Source organism: Loxodonta africana, chromosome 7 (assembly GCF_030014295.1).
Source record: "Loxodonta africana isolate mLoxAfr1 chromosome 7, mLoxAfr1.hap2, whole genome shotgun sequence".
In the NCBI taxonomy this organism is placed as follows: domain Eukaryota; kingdom Metazoa; phylum Chordata; class Mammalia; order Proboscidea; family Elephantidae; genus Loxodonta; species Loxodonta africana.
Window position 1 is genome coordinate 90,470,562 of NC_087348.1, and position 19,305 is coordinate 90,489,866.

Here is a 19,305-nt window from a genome sequence, read left to right on the forward strand (position 1 = left end):
TTGTACACCAAGTTTCAGAAGCCTAAAATGGCGCACTATTGCCAAAAAGAATTTTTTTAAGGATTTTATTGATATGTTAAACTTGCCATTTAATGATATTTGGTGTGGTGAATATTGGCATCCACTAGCATTTGATAGTTACTTGCCTATGAGAAAAGAGGACGGGTTCTATAAAATTGTTTTTACCAAAATAATTATCTGATTAGTTAAGAGATGAAAGTCATACCCATGTCTTAAGTGGCAATATGAGTTCTGTGATCATGTGCAGAGTATGTCATTTCTCATCTGTGTAAAAGATAATTAACCACATGTCAAGAGGGTGGATTTCTTTCTTCCTTGAAAATGAACTTGAGCTTGGATTAGTTGACTATTTCTTTTCCTATCAGTAATCTGATAAGAAGGTGTGTCCACTGTGCTTATGAGACCATGTTTATAGCTCCAGTAACCCAGTAAGGAGGCAGAACAGCTGCATTACTAGTTATCATTGCCTGTGGTCCAACATTGCCTCCTGATTGGTAAATTGCATCCACCTGGCATGTCCCTAGTAAGGCCCTTGGAAACTAAAAAAGGTGCTCATGGATTTCAACAAGGGGGGTCGGCTCTTGTGAGCACAGTTATACCTGAGCTGTTATCCTGAAAGCTCAAAGAGGAGGTAAGAAACAGCTGTATAGTTTTCAATGAGGAATACTATGGAAGAAAAATCTCTGTTCAAATGTCAATTAAACAGCATAATGATGTAAACCTTATGGGTCAGGAGCTACTTATTCTACACTTGGTAAAAAAGATGATGCCCTTAATGTTCTAACCAAATTTTATTTTAGAGAAAATAATCAATCACCTAAACTTTTCTCCATGTTATGAAGGATGCGTGGGGTTGTTTACTAGCCCTCATTTTGTAGCCTGTCTTTTTTGAAACAGTAAACTTTGTCTCAACTTTGTGCTTGATGGAAGAGGAACTTCCTCAGCCTCATCCTTCTCTGTAAACCATCACTCAATAATGTTTGGAGGCCTACAGAGCATCCTGGCATATGTTTCTCTAGACATCAACTCTTAGTATGCCTTTTTTATATATATACATACATACAAACATGGGTGAATTTTTAGTGGTACTTTGGAACATTTGCATAATGATGGTACATAATATTGAAAAGATAAAGGTACAAATGTTACTGCTGCTTGGTGTTTGCTACTTTATAATTGTTAATAGAAAGAAAACACTCTCGAAAATTATCTCTGTTTTGTAGAGTATCCAACACCTTATCAAATAGTGGTTGGTAAGATTGGCACACTGCCACTTTTAGGATTTTTTAGTAGAATGGCTAACACTAACACAAGTGATGTTATCTTGCTATAGTGTCTTGGGTATAGACTTCATTTAAAAGGTGACATTTAAGCAGAGATCTGAGTACGTGAGGTTGTGAGTCTTGAGGCTACCTTGGGAAAGCATTCGAGGCAAAAGGAACAGCAAGTGCAAATGTTCTGATGTAGGACTTTGCTAGGGGTTTTGAAGAACAGCAAAGAAGCCAAGAGCTGCTGGGGGCGGGGGGTAGAAGAAGCACTCAGAGACATAAAAAGACTCCAGACCTTATAGGGCCTTGCAGGCTCCTGTAAGGGTTTCAGCTTCACTCTGAGAAAAATGGGAAGCAATGGAAGGTGTTTGACAGAGGAAGACCTGATCTGCCTACACTTTAAAAGGAGCACTCTGGCTGCAGTTGTGGAGAAAAAAAACTATAGCTGGGGTGGGAGAGAAGGCGAGTTTGGAAACAAGGAGACCTGTGATCGCATGTAGATTATGGGTTCTTTTTTTCTCTGTGTTAAAACATTTACTAGAAGTCAAGGGGGTGGATTGCAAGAGGCAATTTCATTCCTCCCAGTGAGAAATGATAATGACTGTGACCAGGGGTAGCACTGGAGGTGGTGAAAAGAGCAATCCTGGGTATGTTCAGAAGGTAAAGTTGACAGAACTTGTTAATGAACAGGATGTGGATTGTGAGAGAAAGAAGGGGGTCAAGAATGACTCCAAAGTTCTGGCTTTCTCTATGGTCCATGTGTTTGGGTTTTTTGCCTTTTTTTTTTTTTTTTTTTTTTAATTTCTGGTCGATGTTTTTCAACATTGTCTTCCAAATTCTCTATTAATTTTTAGAAATGTTATTATTATCTCTGAATATATTAGCATTTTTTTAAGTTTCTTCTATTTTCCTATTTATCTAAGTTACTGTTTTAAAAATAAATGTATTGCCAAAATGATAAAATGCCTAGGAATAAATCTAACCAGGAATGAAAAAAAGACCTGCACAGTGAAAACTATAAAACACTACTGAAGGAAACTAAAACAGAACTACATGAATGGAGGAACATATCATGCTCATGGACTGGAAGACTTAACATTGTGAAAATGTCAACGCTACCCAAAGAGATCTATAGATACAATGCAATTCTGATCCAAATTCCAACAACTTTCTTTACTGAAATGAAAAAACTAATCACCAACTTTATATGGAAAGGAAAGAGGCCCCAAATAGCCAAAGCAATATTGAATAAGAACAAAGTAGGAGGTCTCACACTTCCCAATATGAAAACATACTACACAGCCACAGTAGTCAAAACAGCCTGGTACTGTTTCAGTGACAGACACAGAGACAAATGGAACAGGATTGAGAACCCAGAAATAAATCCCTCTATCTACGGGCAGGTGATTTTTGACAAGGAGTCAAATCCATGCAATGGGGAAGAAACAGTCTCTTTAACAAACGGTACTGGCAGAACAGGATATCCATTTGCAGAAAAAGGAAACAGGATCCATACCTCACACCATACACAAAAACTAACTCAAAATAGATCAAAGACCTAAATGTTAAAGCTAAAAATATAAAGTTCCTGGAAGATAACATAGGGACAAAACTATGGGAACTCGACTTTTTTTTCATAAATAGATTATCAAACACACCTACATTACACAAACAACAGATGACAAATTAGATAGTTGAGACCTCCTAAAAATTAAATACTTATGCTCATCAAAAGAATAAAGACAATCTACAGGCTGGGAAAAAATCTTTGAAGATGACATATCTGATAAGGGTTTAACCTCTAAAATCAATAACTCAACAACAAAAAGACAAACAATTCAACTGAAAAATGGGCAAAAGGCATGAACAGGCACTTCACCAAAGAGGACATTCAAGTGACCAACAAGCACATGAAAAGAGTCACATTAACCTTTAGAAGGGTGCAAACCAAAACTATAATGAGATACCATCTTACCCCTTCAAGAATGTCACTGATTAAAAAAAACAGAAAACAGCAAATGCTGGGGAGGTTGTGGGGAGATTGGAAGCCTCACCCACTGCTGGCAGGATTGTAAAATAGTACAACCACTACGGAAAGCAGTATGGTGCTTCCTCAAAAATCTATAAATAGAAATTCCTATGATCCAGCAATCCCACCCCTAGGTATATACCCTAGAGATCCAATAGTAGTGACACAAATAGACATATGCACACCTACATTCATTGCAGCATTATTCACAATAGCAAAAAAATAAATGGAAACAACCTAGGTGCCCATCAACAGATGAATGGAGAAACAAGATGTGGTACATATCCACAGTGGAATATTATGCAACCATAAAGAATAATGATGATACCTTGAAACATAACATGAATGAATCTGGAAGACATTATGCTGAGTGAAATAAGTCAATCACAAAAGGACTATATTGTACAGTCACACTTTTATAAGAAGACGAGACTAGATGTACAGTGAAAACTGTGAGAGCTGAAACTCAATGGGACTGCCTTGTTTTTCCAGGTCTCACAAGTTTTCCGCCTTTGACAGGGTGCTTGCCAATTTTCTATTGCTCTCTGTAAAGAATCCTACTTCATAAACACCCAGTGAGTTTTCCTTCTCTGACAGGTTTCTGCCTTACAGAAGTTCTGGCTTTTGTAGGTTTTACTGTATATACAGAGACCAATGCTCAATGGCGGTTGCCAGGGATGGGGGGCGGGAGGGAGTGGCAGAACCACTACTGAGATAGTAGACACTTGTTACATTTGGTGATGGAAAAGGTAGCGTGGAATGTGAGTGAAGTGCACACAGCTTGACTAAGGTAAACTATGTCACTAAGAAGTGCACAAGAGAAAAGGATGTCTTTGATAAAGGATATAACAAATAAGATTTTGCAACAACACCAACAACCAAAAATATGTGTGTGTTATACAATTATGTACATAGGCATAAAAGTATATGAGTTTGAATATGTGAGTAGATATATGTGCACAGGTAGATGTATCTACAGCCATATGTACATACAGATGTGTATGTACAATATATATAATAAACCACATAGGGGACACAGGGACAAATACTTCTTAGACATAATCAAATACCTTGGGATATTGGCTTTCTGGGTTTGAAGACTTAGGACCACAGTCTCATGGGAGAACTCAGGTAAGTAGCATAATATAGTTCAAAAAGTGTAGGTTCTACATCCTCATGTGGTGAGTAGTGTCTGGGGTCTTAAAAGCTTACGAGCCATCATCTAAGATGCAACTATTGGTCTCCACTCACCTGGAACAAAAGAGAAAGAAAGAGAGGCAGAGCCAACATGGCACTCTAGAGAGATGCACCATGCCATCCCTCTGCAGCAAAAACCTGAAAAACTACGTAAAACAGATACAAATGTCAATCCCGGAGCCCTAAGCATCAAATGAAAGGATGAAGAACTAGATCAAATACCGAATGGAAGAAGAAACTGATGGAAAACAGAGAAGGAGGAGAGACAAGGAGTGGAAGTCCCCTGTCAGCTAACACAGCAAAGCATTACCATCTTGAATCACAGCCAACACCTACCCTGGACAGGGAGTGAGGGAAGACTAATTCACAGAGCTCCCAACAGGAGACAGACCACCCAGTAACCCCAGAAACACACTTTCCCACCTCTCACACTTCTGGTGAGTAGAAGCAAACCCCCCATCCCAGCAGTCCCCACTGCTGGGGTCCACAATACAAGCCTCCCCAGGCCCCAGGCCCACCTGACCCCCTCCCACCACACAGATTTTTTTTATTTTTTGCTCATATGCAAGTTCAAGTTGAAGCTGAAGAAAATTAGAACAAGTAAACGAGGGCCAAAGTACAACTTTGAGTATATTCCACCTGAATTTAGAGATCATCTCAAAAATAGATTTGACGCATTGAACACTAATGACCAAAGACCAGACGAGTTGTGGAATGACATCAAGGACATCACACATGAAGAAAGCAAGAGGTTATTAAAAAGACAGGAAAGAAAGAAAAAGACTAAAACAGACGTCAGAAGAGACTCTGAAAGTTGCTCTTGAACACAGAATAGCTAAAGGGAAAGGAAGAAATGATGAAGTAAAACAGCTGAATAGAAGATGTCAAAGGGTGGCTTGAGAAGACAAAGTAAAGTATTATAATGAAATTTGCAAAGACCTGGAGTTAGAAATCCAGAAGGGAAGAACACACCTGGCATTTCTCAAGCTGAAAGAATTGATGAAAAAAGTCACGCCCCAAGTTGCGATATTGAAGAATGCTACAGGAAAGCTATTACATGACACGGAAAGCATCAAAAGAAGATGGAAGGAATACACAGAGTCACTGTAACAAAAGAATTGGTCGACGTTCAATTGTTTCAGGAGGTAGCGTACGAACAAGAACCAGTGGTATTGAAGGAAGAAATCCAAGCTGCACTGAAAGTATTGGTGAAAAACAAGGCAATACCAACTGAGACATTTCAACAAATGGATACAGTGCTGGAAGGGCTTTCTCATCTATGCCAAGAAATTTGGGAGACAGCTACTTGACCAATGGACTGGAAGACATCTGTATTTGTGTCCATTCCAGAGAAAGGTGATCCAACAGAATGTGGAAATTATAGAACAATATCATTAATATCACATAAATAAAATTTTGCTGAAGATCATTCAAAAGCAGTTGCAGCAGTACATGAACAAAGAACTGCCAGAAACTCAAGCTGGATCCAGAAGAGGCCATGGAATAAGGGATATCATTGCTGATGTGAGGCGGACCTTTGCTGAAAGTAGAGAATACCAGAAAGATGTTTACCGGTGCTTTATTGACTATGCAAATGCATCTGACTGTGTTGATCATAACAAATTATGGATAACATTGCAAAGAATGGAAATTCCAGAACACTTAATTGCGCTCATGAAAAACCTGTACATAGACCAAGAGGCAGCCATTCAAACAGAACAAGGGAATACTGTATGATTTAAAATCAGGAAAGGTGTGCATCACCTTATTCAATCTGTATGCTGAGCAAATAATCCAAGAAGCTGGATGATGTAGAACATGAGGATGTAGAACATACACTTTTTGAAAAAGAACAGGGCATCAAGATTAGAGCAAGACTAATTAACAACCTATGATATGCAGGTGATACAGCATTACTCGCTAAAAGTAAAGGGGACTTGAAGCACTTACTGATGAAGATCAAAGACAACAGCCTTCAGTATGGATTACACCTCAACATAAAGAAGACTAAAATCCTCACAACTGGACTGATAATCAACATTATGATAAATGGAGAAATATTGGAGTTCTCAAGGATTTCCTTTTACTTGAATTCACAATCATGGAAGCAGTGGTCGGGACAACAACTGATGCGTTGCATTGGGCAAATCTGCTGCCAAAGACCTCTTGAAAGTATTAAAAAGCAAAGATGTCACCTGAAGGACTACGATACCCCTGAGCCAAGCCATGGTGTTTTCAATCACCTCATATGCATGCAAAACTGGACAATGAATAATGAAGATCCAAGAAGAATTTATGCCTTTGAATTATAGCATTGGTGAAGAATATTGAATATGCTGTGTATTTCTCCCAGAAGAACAAACAAATCTGACTTGGAGGAAGTATAGCCAAAATGCTCCTTAGAAGTGAGGATGGCAAGACTTCATCTCACGTACTTTGGACATATTATCAGGAGGGACCAGTCCCTGGAGAAGGACATCATGCTTGGTAAAGTAGATTGTCAGTGAAAAAGAGGAAGACCCTCAACAAGATGAACTGATAGAGTGGCTGCAACGATGGGCACAAGCATAACAACAATTGTGAGGATGGTTCAGGACGAGGCAGTGTTTCATTCTGTTGTGCATAGGGTCACTATGAGTCAAAACCAACTTAACACCACATAACAACAACAACAAAATAATAGAGCACATAGGAGGCACAGTTAAGGAAACTTCCTAGACATGTCCAAACACCTTGTAGGACTTAGTTACTGGGTTGAAGGCTGAAGACCATAGTCTCAGGGGACATTGAGGTCAATTGGCATAACATAGCTCATAAAGGTAATGATCTACATCCTAGGTTGGTGAGTAGCATCTGGGATCTTAAAAGCTTACCAGCAGCCATCTAAGATACAACTATAGGTCTCTTCCTGTCTAGAACAAAGGAGAGTGAAGGAAACAAAAAACCCAAGGAAAAAATTAGTCCATGGGGCTAATGGTCCACAAGAACCTTAGCCTCTTCTAACCTGGCACCAGAAGAACTAGATGGTACCTAGCTACCACTACTGACCATTGTGACCAGGGACACAGTAGAAGGTCCCAGTTAGAATGGGAGAAAAATGTAGAACAAAACTCAAATTCCCCAAAAAATGACAGACTTACTGGACCAATAGAGACTAGAGGAACCCTCATGACTATTGCCCTAAGCTACCCTTTGACCTTGCAACTAAGCCACTCCTGGTGGTCACCTTTCATCAAAATAAGAGATTGGCTTATAAAATAAATAATATCACCCATGAATTCTGTGTTCCCTTAAATTAATCAACTGTTTATGTTGACCATTTACCCTAAAACAAAAAGGAGAAACTAAGAAGAGGTAGGGAAGCTAGATTAATGGAAACAGAACAAAAAGAATGGAAATAATGAGAATGTTGACACATTGTGAAAAATGTAATCAATGTCATGGAACAAGTGGTATAAAAACATTAAATGGAAACCTAACTTGCTATGTAAAATTCCACTATAAACACAATAAAATTTTAAAAAAGAATCTTTAAAAAAAGAGAAAGAAGGAAATCAAAGACTCAGAGAGGAAAGCAGTCAATAGGGCTAATACTCAACAGGAACCACAGCCTCATCTACCCTGAAACCAGAAAAACTAGATGGTAGCAGGCTACCACTACCGACTGTTCTGATCAGGACCACAGTAGCTGGATCCTTATAGAATGGGAGAGAGATGTGGAACATAATTCAAATTCTTAAAAAGTCCTACTGGACTAGTTGAGACTAGAGGACTCCCCGAGACTATTGCCCTGAAATACACTTTAAACCTTAAACCAAAATTAGTGTTTGAGGTCACATTTTAGCTAAATAACAGATTGACTTATAAAATAAGAGTATCACCCATGAGCAATGAGCTTCTTTAAGAAAAAATCATCTATAGAAGACCAAATGGCCAAAAATTACTCTAAAGAGAAGATGAAACGGTAAGGGCGCAGGGAAACTAAAGTACTAGAAATGGTACAAACAGAATGGAATGAATGAGAATAATGACTCATTTTGAAAAATGTAACCAATATTACTGAATCATTTGTGTAGAAATTATTAAATGGGAATCTGATTTGCTGTGTAAACTTTCACCTTAAACACAGTAAAATATTAATTTAAAAATAAATAAATATATTTGTTTTGGTCCTTCCTAATGGAGGCTTTCCTAAAATGTCTCATGATCCTACTATTTACTACTGAGGTAGTAAAATGCTGGGAGTCCCTGGGTGGTGCAAAGGATTAAGTGCTCTACTACTAGCTGAAAGGTGACACTTCCAACCTACCCATAAGCACCTCTAAAGACAGGCCTGGTAATCTGCTTCTAAAAAGTCAACAGTGTTGAAAACCCAATAGAGCAGTTCTCTGCATACATAGGGCCATCATGAGTCTGAATCAACTCCATGGCAACTAACAACAACAACAACTAAAAAGCTGACAGGAATCTCTATGTGCAAGGTCAGAGGTTTTTTGAGCTGACCTTTCATGGAAGGAGTCACAGGTATCAGTGCTTATAGTTCTCTTATTTTGCAGTGGTCATTTTCTCCATAGAAAGATTCTCCAACCAAAAAAAAATGTGGGGGAAGGAATGTCTCCAGCATTCAGGGAGCATGTAGGAAGATGGAAAATAAGGACCTCAACATTCAGACATTCTCTTCATCCCCATTTCCTGTCTGGCACTTTATCCTGCCTCTCGCTCTGCTTGGAGACCACGTCTAGAGCTCTGGGAATCAATTTCTCAGCTCCTAGGAGGAAGAGCAAGAAGCAATTGTCCTCCTAAGTGAGGTAAGGTAGAGAATAGGAACCTAGTATCTCTTTACTATCTTCCATTCAGAGGAGGAAAGTGTGCTTATATTATTTATTTCACATTTATTTGCTGAAGTCTTCTCATTCATTTTACTACATGTTCAACTGTAGTTGAATCAGGACATCAGAGAATTCCTTTGTTTTAACCCCAAGCCTCATCCCAACTTTGAAGCTCCTGGTGGCTTCAGTTCCTAAGCCTCACTGGGTTCTGCTTCTTATAAGCCCTCATAAGATGCTTACATTTCCACATCTCCTGCTCTGTAAGTCATTTCTCACTCCTTCATTGGATTTCCACCTTCATGCGTTCTATTGTGGTGTTACAGGTGCTTTGTTTCCTCCAAGGTAAAGTATGCACTCTTGTTTCTCATTGTTGTGTTTGAGTGGTTTCTGAAGAGAGAAGGGAAGAAATAACTTTCTTTTTTCATCTTAAAACCTGAAGGACACCCTGAGAATATTAAAGGCATTATTTCAATGATTCCAGATTCCAGGGCTGCTAATGAGAACAATGTCATTTTTATTATCATATCTTTATAGTTGGCCTGCTTTTTCTCTCTGGGAAAGGTCCCTGTGGTGCAAATGATTTGTGCTTAACTGCTACCCTAGAGGTTAGCGGTTCAAATCTACCCAGTGATGACGTAGAAGAAAGGCCTGGAAATTTTGCTTCCATAAAGACAACCTAGAAAATCCTATGGAGCAGTTCTACTTTGTAACACTTAGGGTTGCCATGAGTAGGAAATGGCACAATGGCAACATGTTTGATTTGGGGTATTTTTTTCTCTCTAGGAAAGTATGGTATACTTGGCATACTGAATTTTCCCAGTAATGTGTCTGATTGGAGCTTTTTTTCTCTTACTTGACTTTTGGTAGACTCTTTCAATCTGAAGACTATATCTCATTTCAGGTGAGGAAAATGGGCTTATGTTATTTATTTCACATTTCTTTTATAATACCTTCTCATTCATTTTACTATATGTTCAACTGCCATTGAACCAAGACAACAGAGAATCCCTATGCAGCCATCATAAGCCTAGCACTGAGTAACAAGCAATTGTAGTATACACCTGAGAGAAGAGCCTAGAGTGAGACCTCCTATGTGGTACAATCATGCAGGGATAGCTGAAAGCTGAGTGAGGAGATGAATACAAAGAAAAACCCTCCAGCACCCCTGACATCCTCACGAGCACAAGACAACAGCAACCCACCACTAGAAGAATTTGAAGCCTGTGGTACGCTGAAAGCAATGACAGCAACAACAAGACCATCCCAGCACAACTCCTGACTAAATTGACACCACTACTCACACTAACAGCCTGGCACAGGAAGAGAGATCCATTTCTAGGCATCAATACTATTTACCTCAGTCTCTACTGTTCCATGCAAAATGCCCAACATTACATAAAAAATTACAAGATGCACAAGAAAGCAAGAGGATCCAAGCTATTATGGATTGAATTGTGTCCAAAAAAAACACGTGTCGTAAATCCTAACATCTGCGTGTGGTAAAAATCCCATTTGTCAATGGGTTGTGTTTGTTATGTTAATGAGGTAGGACTAGGTTATGTCAATGAGTATTAGATTATGTTTATTATGTTAAAGAGGCAGGATTAGGGTGTATCTTGAGTCAATCTCTTTTCAGATATGAAAGAGATTAAACAAACAAGAAAGAGAAGCAGAGATAGGGGAAGACAGATGACACATGAAGATCACCTAGGAGCAGAAACTCAAAGAGACAAGGACCTTCCTCTCAGCCAACAGAGAAGGAAAGACTTCCCCTACAGCTGGCACCCTAAATACGGGCTTCTAGCCTCCTAAACTGTGAGAAAATAAATTTATGTTTGTTAAAGCCACCCACTGTGGTATTTCTGTTAGAGCAGCACTAGATAGCTAAGACACAAGCCATTGTCAAGAGATTAATCGATAAAACTAGACTGAGCAAAGACTCAGATGTTGGAACTATCAGACAGAGACATCAAGGTAGCTATAATAAATATGTTAAAAGGCTGAGTGGAAAATTTAGACAATATGCATGAACGGATGAAGAATTTGAAAAGAGAAATGAAATCTTTTAGAAAGACTCCAATTCAGATGCTAGAAATCAATCAACACAATATTAGAAGTAAAGAATTCCTGAGATACACCCCTCAGTACACTCACCACAATTGAGGGAAGAATCAGTGAACTTGAAGATAGCACAATAAAAAGTGTTCAGACTGAAACACAAAAAGAATTAAAAGAAAAAAAAAAAAAGCACAGAGCATCCAAGAGCTGTGGGACAATACAAAACAGTCTCATATATGTGACTGGTTTCTCAAAAAGAGAAGAAAGACAGAATGGAGCAAAATTTATGCTTTAAGAGACAACGGCTATGATTTTCCAAAAATAATGATAACTATTGAAACACAGACCCAAGAAACTAAGACAATCCCAAACAGGATAAATACCGATAAGCAACACCACCACCATTAAACTGCTAAAAATCAAAGATAAAGAGAAAATCTAGAGGATGCCAGGGGAAAATAGCTCTTTACATACTGAGAAACAAAAATAGGAAACATACGAGAACACTCATCAGAAACTAGGCAATGTAGTAGACAGTGAGTGACTGTTTTCAAATACTGATAGAAAAAGCTTCTGCTTAGAATTGTATATCTAGCAAAAATATTTCCAAAACTGAGGGGAAATTTTCTTTTTTTCCTAGAAAAAGAGATGAGAGAATTCATTCCCAGCAGCACACTATAAGAAATGTTAAGGAAATTCTTCAGATAGAAGGAGTATGATACCAAATACAAATGAAGATGTGAAGAGCCCCAGAGATGGCATAAATGAAGGTAAATGTAAAAGACATTGTTTTACTTGTTTTTAAGTGCTCCAAAAAGTAATTGACTACCTAATGCAAAAATAGTAACAAATTATGGTGGGATGCATAACGCATGTAAAAGTAAATATATGATAACAATAACACAAAGAATGGAAGAGAGAAATTGGAAGTATACTTTTGAAAGGTTTTGTCATAGATTGAATTATGTCCCCCCAAAAATGTGTGTATCAATTTAGCTGGGCCATGATTCCCGGTATTGTGTGATTTTCCCATATGTTGTAAATCCTGCCTCTATGATGTTAATGAGTGAGGATGGGTGGCAATTGTGTTAGTGAGGGAGGACTCAGGCTACAGGATTGGATTGTGTCTTGAGGCAATCTCTGGAGATATAAAAGATGAAAGCAAGCAGAGAGACGTGGGGACCTCACACCACCAAGAGAGCAGCACCAGATGCAGAGAGCGTCCTTTAGACGTGGGGTCCCTGTGCCTGAGAAGTATCTTGACCATGGAAAGATTGAGGACAAGGACCTTCCTCCAGAGCTGACAGAAAGAGAAAGCCTTCCCCTGGAGCCGATGCCCTGAATTTGGACTTTTAGGCTACTTATTGTGAGAAAATAAACTTCTCTTTGTTAAAGCCATCCACTTGTGGTATTTCTGTTATAGCAGCATTAGATAACTAAGACAGCTTTTCACTTTACATGTAGTGGTATAATGTTATTTTAAGGTAAATTGTGGTAAGTTAAAGATGTATACCATAAACCCTAGCAGCCACTTAAATATTTTAGAAAAGAGGTATAACTAATAAGCCAATAATGGAGATAAGATGGAATCATACATACACACACACACACACACACACAAATAGACACAATAAGTGCCTACATTTTTCTATGGGAAAAAAATAATAGAAAACACCTAGCAAGATAATAAGGTTTAATCTAACCATATCAATAATATTATTAAATGTAAACAATGTATAGCACATCAATTAGAAGTCAGAAATTGTCACATTGAATAAAAAAAAGACAAAACTATATGCTGTGCTCAAAAACAGACCACTTTAAGTATAAATATATACATATATATATATACATATGTTGCCATAAGTTGTTAGGTGCCGAAGAGTTGATTCCGACTCGGAGCAACCCTATGTACAACAGAGCAAAACACTGCCTTGATCCCTGTGCGACAATCGTTGTTATGCTTGAGCCCAGTGTCAGTCCATCTCACTGACGGTCTTCCTCTTTTTCGCTGACCCTCCACATATATATATATATGTAAATACACGTGTGTATGTGTGTGTCAAAAGTAAAAGGATGTAGAAAGATGTTACCATGCCAATACTAATCCAAAGAAAGCTGAAGTAACTATATTATCAGAAGAATAAATACTACCAGAAATAAAGAAGACATTGCTGTTGTGTTGAGTTCAAACTGTGCCCCCATGGCTCCTTATCATTTCTATTACCTCCATGGTATTTCTTCCTGTTTGTTTTGGTGTCTGTCTTTCATATTGGAGGTTTTCCTAAAATGTCTGGTGACTTTGGCTCTATGTTCACATTTCAGATAGAGGCTCTAAGAAGCCACTATAACCCTGTGTACATGAGCGAGGTGATGGTGGGGGCTCATCAATAAGTAAAGCTTCACTTTATGTTTTTAATAATATTTTATTGTGTTTTAGGTGAAAATTTACACAGGAAATTAACTTCCTTTTGAACAATTTTTATATAAATTGTTCCATGCCATTGGTTACAATTTTTACATGTCAACATTCTCATTGTTTCCATTCTGTTTGTTCTGTTTCCATTTATCTAGCTTCCCTTCCCCTCCCTGCCATCTCATCTTTGCTGTTGGGCGAATGTTGATCATTTGGTCTCAAAGAGTTAATTGTTTAAGGGAGAACGTTACTCACAGGTGATATGATTTATTTTATAAGCCAATCCATTATTTGCCTGAAAGGTGTCCTGCACAAATAGCCTCAATTCCAAGTTCAGAGGGTATCTTATGGTGATAGTATCGGGGGTTTCCCTAGTCTCCATCGGTCCAGTAGGTGTGGCTGTTTTTGACAATTCGAGATTTGTTTTACATTTTTCTCCCATTCTATCTGGGATATTCTATTATGTCCCTAGTCAGAACAGTCAGTAGTGGTAGCCGGGTATGATGGTCAAGGTTGAATGTCAACTTGTTTGGGTCATGATTCTCAGTGTTTGGCAGTTATGGAATGATGTAGTCATCCCCTCGACGAGGGGAAGATTGAGGATAAGGACCTAGCTCCAGAGCCGACAGAGAGAGAAAGACTTCCCCTGGAGCTGATACCCAGAATTTGGACTTTTAGCCTACTTTACTGTGAGTAAATAAATCTCTCTGTTAAAGCCATCCACTTGTGGTATTTCTGTTACAGCAGCACTAGATGACTAAGACGGAGACCCATAAGGTCTCGATTCTTGTCCATTGCACCTCCAGCAGCCACCATTTTGAGTATGGATGTTATGCCTACACTTGGACAGCCATCTCGGGACTATAAACAAGAAGAATAAGGGAAAGGGCAAAAGAATTTCAGGCACTTGACCCTGACAATCAAGCCTTTGACCTGGTATCAGCAGGAAATTTTTTTTCTTTTTTTTGAGATTTTGATTTTTAAAAACATCTTTATTCTCTTCTCAGATTAAACAGTAAAGAAATATGGGTTGAAAATCATTTTCTTTTTTTTTTTTTTTTTTGGTTGTTCTCTATTTTCTTTTACTTTTCCATGTTGGTATTGAGAACCTTAATGCTACAATTTTTTCCTAATCTTTTCACTAGATACTGTTTTTCTCTTTGCAAACTCTTAGGATCTCTACATCCCTAGTGGTTGGAAATTACATCACAAAGAATATCATATATAAAGGTTTTCATCTATTCTGTGTATTGCCTCTGTTGCCTCTATGGTATTTCTTCCTGTTTCTTTGGCTTGTGTCTTTCATATTGAAGGCTTTCCTAAAATGTCTAGTGACCTTGGCTCTGTGTTCACATTTCACATAGAGACTCTAAAAAAAAAAAAGCCACTGTAAACTCCGTGTGCCTGGGTGAGAGGGTGGAGGGCTCATCAATAAGTGAAGCGTCACTTTAAATAATGGGGGTGGAGTTGGCAAATAACTCTTTCTTTGGTTTACCCAAGCATCAAACTTCTGTAGGTCTTTTTCTAGAGCCATCCAAGTTTTCCAGAAAAGGATCTTCTGATCTTTTTCCTAGCTAAGGAGGGGTTGGCAGAGCCTGACTGGTAGCCTGCTTGAAGCTAAAAAGAACTGGAGGTTCCACCATTCAGCATTCAAACTTTTACCTAACCCTCCAGGTTTCAGTCTGACACCTACCTCACCTCCACTCCCTAACCCTGTACCTAGTGCTCCCTGCCTCGAGCCTCTCTGGTTTAATTTCCTTAAAGAATATACCTCACTTCTCCTAAGGCAGTAGAGGTGGGATTGGTGCCTAGATATATGAAATGGACGTAGCTAGAAGTTGCTTATATGGGTCTGAACTCAGGAAGGAAGGATTACCTGACAATCTCAATTTTCCTTGTATAGACTTTTAACCAATCTTTTTGATGGAGCAATCCACATCACCCCCACCTTTTTCTGGTAGTTATGGTGTACATTATGTTGATTCTTGTCACTATCCCTCTTTATGGGCCCTTAGATTTATTTTCTTCTGCTCTGCTAAATCTCCTTGATCCCCTTAATGCTTCACATAGTGCAGTTTCAGGCTTACAGTTATATCCTCCTTTCACGTATAGTCATTTCACAACATTCATATCTTCATGCTGACCCGACCCGTTCTGTCCTTCCCTTTCCAAGGCCGAGATTATATTCATTCCTCCCCAGAAATGCCTCCTTTAGCTATTTCCCAGTTCAATAGCACCATCTTGTGTTGCTTTTGGCAAGAGTCACTCTGGTCAAATCACACTATCAGAGGCTTTTCTTTTTGCTGTGTGTGCATAGTGTGTGCATGGTGGAAATCATGACCTAAAAGGCCCAGGTACCCTCACGTTGCCAGGCGGATTTCTCAGCCTTCCTTCTTTGCCTCTCAGCTTCAGAGACCTGCTATTTCAACACATCTTTGTAGAGTACAGCAACACAATTCAGAATCTTCCTCCCCAGTCCCTGGCTCTGGACTTCCTAAGAAAGTCACTCATGTTATCATTGGCCCTTTAGTAAGGTTCCCTTGAGGGAACCAGCCCAGTCTTTAAGGGATCCTGTGTCTGCAGGTGGAACAGAACATGAGCCATAGTATAGTTCAAGCCCTTCTCTTATTTACCTGTTCTCTCCTGACCAGAAAAGCTTCCAATGTATTTAGAGTATCAGCATCCATCATGTGGGTACACCCATCACTTTACATTTTTTATGGTCACTCTTGGTCCAATTCTATCTCTTCCTGGACCTTGACCTCACAGGCATTTCACCTTCCCTAGCTTCCATCATATCTCTGCTCAGCACCAACCCAGAGAAGTAATTCAGCTCCTTTTCTCATTCACCCCTTTGCCGCCAAAATAAAAAGGGCATTTGTGTGTACACGCATTTTTGAAAATTTGGGTGATAAAAAGAGGGGTTTTATACTACCATGTTGCCTGACCACCTCCCCATCAAGACTCCTCTCCAGGCTCTCCAACTTTCTCTTTTCTCTAGAGCCCTGGGAACCACAGGTCTCCTGGAATCTTAATTTTCCTCCTTTTATTACGCACAAAATCCTTCTTCATCCACTATCTTGACCATAGCCCTACCTTCTTCACAGAGCTACAGAATCAACCATTCCTCTGCAAAAACAAAGGTCTCGTGCATATGAGGTACCAAGGTTCTGTTAAGGATGATGGGCAAATTTGGAAAATAATGATGGTAATGGTTGCACAAAATGATCACTGTAAGCGATAATGCTGAATTATACATTTAAAAATATTGAAATGGAAAATGTTTTGTTGTGTTGTTCTTTTTAGTTACCAACAGTCACTTCCAACTCACAGAAACCCCATGTATTTCACAATAGAACTTCTCCATAGTGTTTCTTAAATGTAATCTTAACAGAAGCAGATTGGCAGGTCTCTTTTTTTTTTTCCCCCTGGGGTATCACTGGGTGGGTTCAAATTGGCAACCTTTAGGTTAGCTGTTGAGAGCAAACCGCTTGTGCCACCTAGGGACTATACATATACATACACACACACACACATACATACCTATGTGGAGCCCTGGTGGCACAGTGGTTAAGAGCTTGGCTGTTAACCAAAAGGCCAGCCACTCCTTGGAAAGTCTAGGGGGCAGTTCTACTCTGTCCTACAGGGTCATTACGAGTCAGAATCAACTGGTGGCAACAGGTTATATATATATACAACCAAAAAAAACCAAACCTGTTGCACCACCAGGGCTCCATACACGCACACACACACACACACACACATATATATACTTTTGTTGTGGTGGTGGTTCCAACTCAGAACAAAACACTGTCTGATCCTGCGCCATCCTCAAAATCATTGCTATGTTTGAGCCCATTGTTGTAGCCACTGTGTCGATCCATCTGATAGAGGGTCTTCCTCTTTTCACTGACCCTCTACCAAGCATGATGTTCTTCTGCAGGGACAGGTCCCTCCTGATAGCATGTCCAAGGTATGTGAGAAGTCTCACCATCCTCTCTTCCAAGGAGCTTGGAAGTACTCTGGCTGTCCTTCTTACGAGATAGACTTGTTCGTTCTTCGGGAAGTCCATGGTATGTTTAATATTCTTCCCCGACACGAAAAAAGAAATGCATCAATTCTTCTACATACTTTCCACAATAAAAAAACAAGCAAAGCAAAATCAAATAAAAGAAAAAAACGAATGACTTACTTTTGGAACTTGAAAAAGTTGGAATGTTCCTTTTTTTCCTCCTTCCTCATATATATATTGATTTATCAACCCAAGAAAATGTCAACTCAGAATTCAGAGTTTTCAATGATTATGTTTTTCTATGTTGCATAAATAATATCTTCATTTAATTAACCTAAAGTATACATTTTTCTCATGATCTAAAAATTTCCCTAAAGACTTTTTACCAGGCACCCAGCAAACTATATTCGAACTCCTACTATGTAGAAGGCGTTATGCAGACTAGGCTCTGTCCAATTGTTTACAAAATCCAAGAAGCCCCAGGAGTCTAGTTCTGACTGTCGTTTCTTATATTAATTTTGTCAGGCTTCTGGCTGCTGAAGATCACACCTTAAATTGATGGACATGGAGGTCTCTACATCCTTTGTTTAACTTTTGATCAATCTGTACTTCTGTACATTATATGCCAACTCCCCTTACGTCCTTTTATGGGCTGGACTCAGATTTGGATGCATCAACTGACAAGTGAATATATCCAGCGTCATGAGGTGGCACCACCAACCAGCAACACCTCCTTTGTGACTTTTGTCACCTCAGCAGTGTTTGTTAAGATTATTTGAAAAATTATTCCATATGACTTCTAATCTTTACAAAATTATGGTAGAAATGAGAACTGTAGATCCCATAAACCTTGTACTTGACCTAAAAAAAAAAAACCATTTAAGTGCAGCAAAAGCAGAAAATCTTCCATTGGATGCTCATTGGACTTAACCCAGGTTACATCACGAGCAATTGTGGAGAGAATTAAGTTTAAGGAGAGTGCTAGAAACGCCGAAAATAAATATGTTATTGAAGATGGTGTCTACATGATGAAGTTTAATTGGGATTTTGATAATATTTTTATTTATCTAGGAGCCAGTTCTAACATGTAACCTAATTCTCATATATGTATTTCACATGCATGTTCAGAATCAGAGTATGAACAAAAGTAGCCGGTTACCTATTGTGATGGTTAATGTCATGTGTCAACTTGACTAGGCTATAATTCTCAGTGGTTTGGCAGAAACTGTGTATCACCTCCCATTTTGTGATCTGATTTGAGCAGCCAATTAGGAGAGGAGTTTCCTTGAGGGTGTGGCCTGCATTCATGACATAAAAATAAATGTTCTGGCAAAGTTTGCTCTGTCTTGATCCTGCATTCTTCTAATCATCCTCTGATCTCCGCTTCTTGGGACCTGAGAAGCCTTCAGCCAGCCAACCTGACCTGCAGATTTTGGGTTCTTCAGCCTCTGCAACCATGTGAGTCAGGAGAAGCT

At 39.0% G+C, this 19,305-nt stretch overlaps 1 long non-coding RNA gene across 3 annotated transcripts in view; it reads right to left on the reverse strand.

Annotated features, from left to right (window-relative positions):
• Positions 1-8,714: 8,714 nt before the first annotated feature.
• LOC100662617 (uncharacterized) overlaps positions 8,715-19,305 on the reverse strand; it is a 76,195-nt gene continuing 65,604 nt past the window's right edge. Inside the window, exons 7-8 of one of the 3 annotated variants that reach the window (XR_002783648.2) lie at positions 9,585-9,731; positions 8,715-9,283 (exon numbers count right to left, since the gene is read on the reverse strand). This is a non-coding gene — a long non-coding RNA (uncharacterized LOC100662617). The remainder of the gene's footprint in view (positions 9,284-9,584; positions 9,732-19,305) is intronic. The other 2 variants (XR_002783647.2, XR_002783645.2) reach the window with 2 other exon arrangements.